Source organism: Centruroides vittatus, unplaced genomic scaffold, assembly GCF_030686945.1.
Source record: "Centruroides vittatus isolate TY-2023 unplaced genomic scaffold, ASM3068694v2 scaffold_899, whole genome shotgun sequence".
NCBI lineage: Eukaryota > Metazoa > Arthropoda > Arachnida > Scorpiones > Buthidae > Centruroides > Centruroides vittatus.
The window spans coordinates 1786434-1793134 of NW_027122719.1; positions in this window are offsets into that span (position 1 = coordinate 1786434).

A 6701-nucleotide genomic window follows, 5' to 3' on the forward strand; every position below is an offset into this window, starting at 1 on the left:
TTGACGGGAAGGAAGGTCGGCTCGTGGCGAGTATATGGGAGTTAAGTTGCGAACGATGGACAGGTCCAAGGTCAAGGAACGACCCAATTCTTGGCGGGCTCCCTCGTACTGCGGGCAAACTAGCCAGTAGTGAGAAGAAGTTTCAGACAAGCTACAGTGCGGACAATCAGGCGAGACGCTTAGGCGTCGAGAGTAAAGAAACCCATTCAACGGGGCTATATCAGTGCGAAGACGGGCCAATAGAGTTTCGGTGTGACGTGACAATGCGTGATGATAAATCCAAGGGGAGAAAGGACGGAGATGGTCGCGACCTTTACTCCGGAGAATAGTGGACCAGGTGTCAGTGTAAGTACAGTGACACCTGGTCCACTATTGTAAGTAGTGTACAGTGTAAGTAGGTGTACAGTGTAAGTAGGTGTACAGTGTAAGTAAACCTATGTGTTGACATTGCTTATTCGATTTGCGGGATCGATTCCCGCAAATTACGGATGAGGTCACGTGCCATGAGAGGCCTCCACCAACACCCGGTGGGAGTGTTATTGCTCGCTGCCTGGTCAGCGGCTTCGTTAATATGGATACCGACGTGACCCGGAGTCCATCCGATTTCAAGGGGTGTGGGATGTGTACTGATTGTGCCAGCAAGGTCAATAATGACCGCCGGGGAAGAAAAATTGACATTGGCGACCGCCTGGAAAACGGATTTACCGTCCGAAAGGATGGCCGTCGGACTGTTAAGACGGGCTCTGATGTGGCAGCCCGTTGAATACCAAAAGCTTCCGCGCCGAAGATGCTGCAGTTGGAGTGGAGTGACCATGTTTCCTTGACGGTGTGGACCGGCACAACCAAGCCGTTCGTAAATGGGATTTTGAGGCATCGGCTCCAATGAGAGACCAATCCCGCCAGGTGGTTGCTTGTAATTCGGCGAACCGAGCACACAAGGCTGCCGGAGGTTCGCTGGAAGAGTTCGGGAAGTCGTCTAGACGTATGTGAGTAGCGACGCTTACAGAGCTCGGAGGCACATGCCTCTGACGGTACAAGTGAGAGATAGGAAGGCCCTCCTGATGGATCTGGGAGAGAACTCTGGAAGCATAAGGGCTCTGGAAAGGGCGGTAATAGTCTAGACTAGAGGCAGTATGAAAGATCATGTGTAGAGGGCTATAATGTCCTTTCGAGAGGTGAGTGATGGAGTGCGATATGGCCCTCTGGCGCAGTCTGGACTGGAGTGGAATATAGCCGAACTCAGCGTATAATGAAAGAAGCGGTGTTGACTTGGGCACCTCCAAGGCAGTGCGAAGAGCTTCGTGAATGGGTTTTTCGATACGGCGGATAGTAGTTGGGGGAGCCCCATCCAAAAGAGGGGCTCCGAATTCCATCATCGGACTCAAGACGGTATAGACTAAGCGGAGAAGGTCGGCCCTCCTGGCGCCATTACGGCGAGAGGCGAAGAATTTAAGGAGGGAACCAGCACGTGTTTCGTTCTCAAGAAAGTTTCGTGAGCGTGCCAAGTGAATGTGAAAAGTGAACACCGAGGATACGGAGAGAAGGAAGCTGGGAAATAGTTCCCGAGCGAAGGGACAAAGTTAGTGGTGGACGGTGATGTTTAGGAGAAAAATCGACAGTGGCACTTTTAGCGGCTGAAAAAGATAAACTCCATGAGTCTGCCCAGTGTTCGAGGTGGTCAAGGGCTATTTGAGCGTTGCGGGCAGCTTGAGAGGGCCTAGTGCTAGAAGACAGGATGTAAAGGTCGTCCGCGTACAGAACGGCGGTGACGTTGGGGGGGAGGATTGTCCAGAGCGTCTGCCATGTAGAATGTGAACAAGACGGGGGCGAGAACGCTTCCCTGCGGGACACCTTGAGTATAGGCGTGGGGAGAGGACAGCGTGCCACGCCAGCGGACTCGAAAGGAACGATGTAAAAGGAACGATTTAAGCCAGGACAAGAGTCTCCCTCCCATACCTAAATTCTGCAATTTCACCAAGAGCCCCTCTTGACACACGGAGTCGTATGCTCCTTCTAAATCGAGTGCAACCAGATAAACCCAGTGCCTTTTAGCCCAAGCCACGGCAATATTATGATGTAACGTGATTAGGGCCTTTTCTATCCCGGTAGGGGAGAAAGCCAAAATGATGGTGGTAAAAGATGTTAGAGTGAGAGGCCAAATTATGAATGCGGTACAGGATCATTCATTCGAATAATTAAGCGACGTGTGATGTAAGAGAGATAGGCCTATACGAGGCGCATATCGTCGCTGGACGATCCGGTTTAATGATCGGGACAATTGTGGAGATTAACCAGTCCGGGGGGCAGGACCCTGTGGCCCAGAGATTATTCAGGAGATCGAGGAGGATCGAGAGGCCCACATTAGGGAGGGTCTGTAGAGCTTGAGCATTCACACCGTCAGGGCCCGGAGTTGTGTTTCGAAGCCGGCGCAAAGCACGGCGGAGTTCGAGAAAGTGGAAGGGGGAATCGTTGCTCATAGGAGATCCTGACCGGGGTTCGTTGAGAGGGACAAAAGTGCCTTTTGGACGAGCACGCCCAAAGAAGGATGCAAAGGCTTCTGCCTGCTGTATAGGACTGAGGAGAGTGTCCGTTGTTTGGATTATATGTTGGGTGTCCGTGATCGTCGGAGGTGACCTCAGCCGGCGGAAGATGCGGTAGAGCGTAGACTGGGAGGGGGAAAGGCACACAGATGACCCCACCACTCCCGGTGAGCCTAGCGGGTCTTTTGACGGAGTTTCATCTGTAATTGTTTGTATTTCTCCTACCAGGAGTACGATGCACGCCTACAGGCAAGACGGAACGCACGACGTTTTTGCGCTCTTGTGCGGCTGCATTCAGGGGTCCACCACGGCGGTGTACCCGAGGAAGGAATAGAGCGAATTGTCGTGTTAGCGTTAATAGTTTCGTGGATGTTATCGACGAAGGAGTAGTAAGAGGTGGGATATGAATCTCTGGAGGTCCAAAGCTGATCAAGATTATTGGAATATTGATTCCAATTTGTGGTACGATGAAGACGTGGGACAGTCGTCGGGCTATGGGTGCCCGGGAGGGATAGAGTGATAGAAATCGGGGCGTGGTCGCTAGTTAATGTATCAGCGCAAGGGCGCCACGAGGCGGAGCCCAATAGGTCCGGGGAGCAGAAGGTCAGGTCAATGGCCGATGAGCCGTTAGGGTGAAAGTAAGTCGGCTCCCCCGAATTCCAGCAGCACATGTTTACTGATGGGAACCAATCGAATAGGATGCGGCCAGCGCCGTCTGGGCGGCTGCACTCATTATCCCAATAAGGATGATGAGCGTTCCAGTCCCCACACACAATACGAGGGGACTGGTCGTCCCGCAAGAGAGAGTCCAAAGGGGTAGTCGGCTGGACGCCGTCTGGGGAATAAACGTTAACAAGAGAGAGGGGGCCTGTGAAACGTAAATCAGGGTCTCTTGGGATTCGATGCCTGTGAGCTTTGGACCAGGGGGCAAAAAGCGGGCGGGCCACCGGTGAGCTACCGCTGTTAAGAGACCCCCACCCTGTGCAGTGGTGCGGTCTTGGCGAAACAGAGTAAAGCCTGGAATGGTAAAGACTATGTCCAGTGTTAACCACGTCTCCTGTGTCAGGAGGACATCTACGTTACGGAGCCACGACGCCGCTAGAAGGAGGTCGCGTTTGGAACGAAGACCTCTCGCATTCCAGTGCACCAAACGGAAGTAGTGCAAGTCGCTAGAGAAATTAGACATTTTGGTTGGAGGTTGTGGACGGGCGGCGGCGAAGTTTAGCCTGCTCCGTTGGTGAGGCTGTGCAGGGATCATGAACTCATTCTCGTGGAGCACATGAGATCCATATCCGAGGGCGGGCCATCGGAGTCAGATGCCGCCGATGGTTCGGCAGGGCGAAATTTAAGGCTTTTCTTTTTCTTTGGAAGTTGGGCTGAGGTCAGAGGACCCGTTGGGTGGGAGGGACGTTTAGTTGTCGTGGGTATGGCAGATTCCCTGTCTGGATTTAATTCACGTGTAGGCCGGTGGGAATCCTGGGATGAGTTAAGCGAGATTGACTGGGTAATCATGCGGAGCTGGCTTAGTTCCGAGCGCAATGCCTCGACCACGGATTCCAACTGGGAAATGCGTTTTGACAACGTCGAAATATCAGCTGTTTGCCCAGGTGTGAAGAGAGTAGATCGCTTATCCCACCGAGAGGGGTAGCGAGGGGTCGTCTCTAGTGGGAGAGAACGAGGAATTGACACGACCTTAGCGTATGTCGTTGGGGTTTCGCGTCCCTGTGAACGTTTCGCATCTAGATATGAACAGCGTTGGGTGATGCTAAGTTTCAGCAAGCGTGTCTCTCGTTGATAGGTCGGGCAGCGGGGAGAGTTTGCTGTGTGATCCCCTCCGCAATTCACACAGCCGGCTGCTGTAGCAGTGCACGCTGTGGCAGTGCATTCATCCGGGTCATGATCGGCCCTGCAAGTTATACATTTATGACTGCCATGGCACGTCTTGGACGCGTGACCAAAGTTTAAACAGCGGTCATACTGACGTGGGCGAGGAATGAACCGCTCGCAGCGGTAACGCTGGTAATAAATGGTGACAGACTCCAGTGGAGAGGCACTGGTCACCGAGAAATAAACGGTTGGACTAGGCACAACCATGACTCCGTTCTGTCGCGTAAATCGGCGTAACTCTGTGACCGGGAGAGAGGAGGCCGAGAGGATATCGTAGATTTCCCGAACTGTAATAGAAGGGTCCACCCCACGTAGGAGATAAGCCGTAATGGCGCAGTCCGGGGCCAAACGACCATGGACTGGAATCCCGGCTATGGCGGGAATGTTGAGGGCTGCCTCTGCGGCCTGATGGTCCCGGGTTTTGATGATGAGAAAGCCGCTTCGGGAGTAACGGACGTCTTGCAGCCTGTCCGATTACTTGGTTGTGCCCAGCGGTACCAAGTATGCACTGTATATTATGTGTGTTAAATAAAATGATTGAGCCTGTCTGATTGGGGAAAATGCGGTTTCAGAGCCGCATGAAGATCGGCAGGCCGAAGGCGACGGAATGGTCCCTGTCCTTCCAAGAAGACCGTATAGAGCTGGTCTGAGGGGAGAGACGGACGGATGGAGTGATTTTTCTCCAATTCAGACAAGGGAGAAATAAATCGTAGTTCTTCGATAGGCAAGTTCACCGCCGATCCCGGCGGTGGCTGCTGATGGCTTCCGCGCGAGGGCGACGCTATCTGAGGGCCGGGAGGAGAAGCCACTCCAGGAGAAAAATCCGAAAAGTAAAACTCCTACCTGGGCAAACGAAGGACAGCAAAAAAAGCCGAAGACTATAAGGATTAAGGACTGTAGTGTGAGGTTAGCCGAACGACTGCGTTAGTCAGAATGTCGCGCGGTCACGATCCACGTGTGGGAGTGAAAGAAACTCTCAAGAGACAGGTTTTCATTCGTAACCCGTTTATATAACAAAAGGTGCTTACAACTACGATACACTTTTATCAGCGGCGGCGTTCGAGTCTTCTGGGCCTTCTCTCGGAATCGAAAGTCCACAAGAAAAGTCCTCCGATGTTTCGCAGGAGTATGATGGTCCCGGGGCGCACTGTTCAGTTTCTCGAGGGAAAGTTCCGGACGTAGGGACGATTCCGATTACAGGTGACAAATCCAAGGGAGTGGGTGACCTTCCAAAGGAGATGTAATCCAACGGCCGAAGATCACGGGAAAAATACCCCGTCGTAAAATCGCGAGACAAAGCTCTAAGAGCCAAGAACCGAGAGAACTAATGACCGAGAGAACGTCACATCCCTTTTTCTCAGGGTTTTTATAACTTTCTTTTGAGTCCCAGATCGAACATTCCGATAGGTCGATGTCGATTTGCCTCCGCTCTCTAATTTGGTCCCCCCCCTCGTTACGCATTGTAACGAGATCGGAACCCCGGTCGTCGGATGAGTCAACATCGACTGACAATTCGATTCCTACCGAAGATGTTCGATCTAAGTACTCAAATTCATCGATTGTTTCAATCTGAGAAGAATGACTTTCTCAGAAATTTCTACAGACGTGTCCTTTTATGGACATGTAATATTCACTTTTCGTTTAACTATTTTTTTCTTGTCTGACGGTTTCTTTTTACAACGTTAATCTATAATAACAACAATTATTATAATTTGCTTCTATACAAAAATTACAAAAAAAAATTTTCTTATTTGCACAAATAGTAGGCCCACTTCCGAAGCTTCACAGTAGCACAGCCGACAGAAAAACTGGAAAACAAGTGGAAAACGCTGGAAATCAAGGAGCGAGGAAAAACACACCAATATGGCGGTCGAATTTCGCGCCCTTTCGAACGGATGTTTTACGATTTTAAAAAAAATATAGAGACATGATTGTGCATCCTTTCCTTTCCTTTCCTTTCGCTTGTTTGATAACATGATTGTGCATTTCAATACGCCTCGTTTATATACCTCCCCACAAGAAACTTCTGGATGCCATCTGTCGGAGAAGAATTTCGAATATTCAGGAGGTCTAGAAAATTCCAGAAACTTTTTCTTCAACTCAATAATTTAATGTTCATGAATTTCAACACAATTGCTTTAAAATAAAACATGGGGCACAATTATGGGACACATAAAAATATATATACTGTATACGCATACAAATACATACAATTGACGGCCGGATGGCCGAACGGTAAAGGTGGCAGCGTACCGCTCTGGGGGACCCGGGATC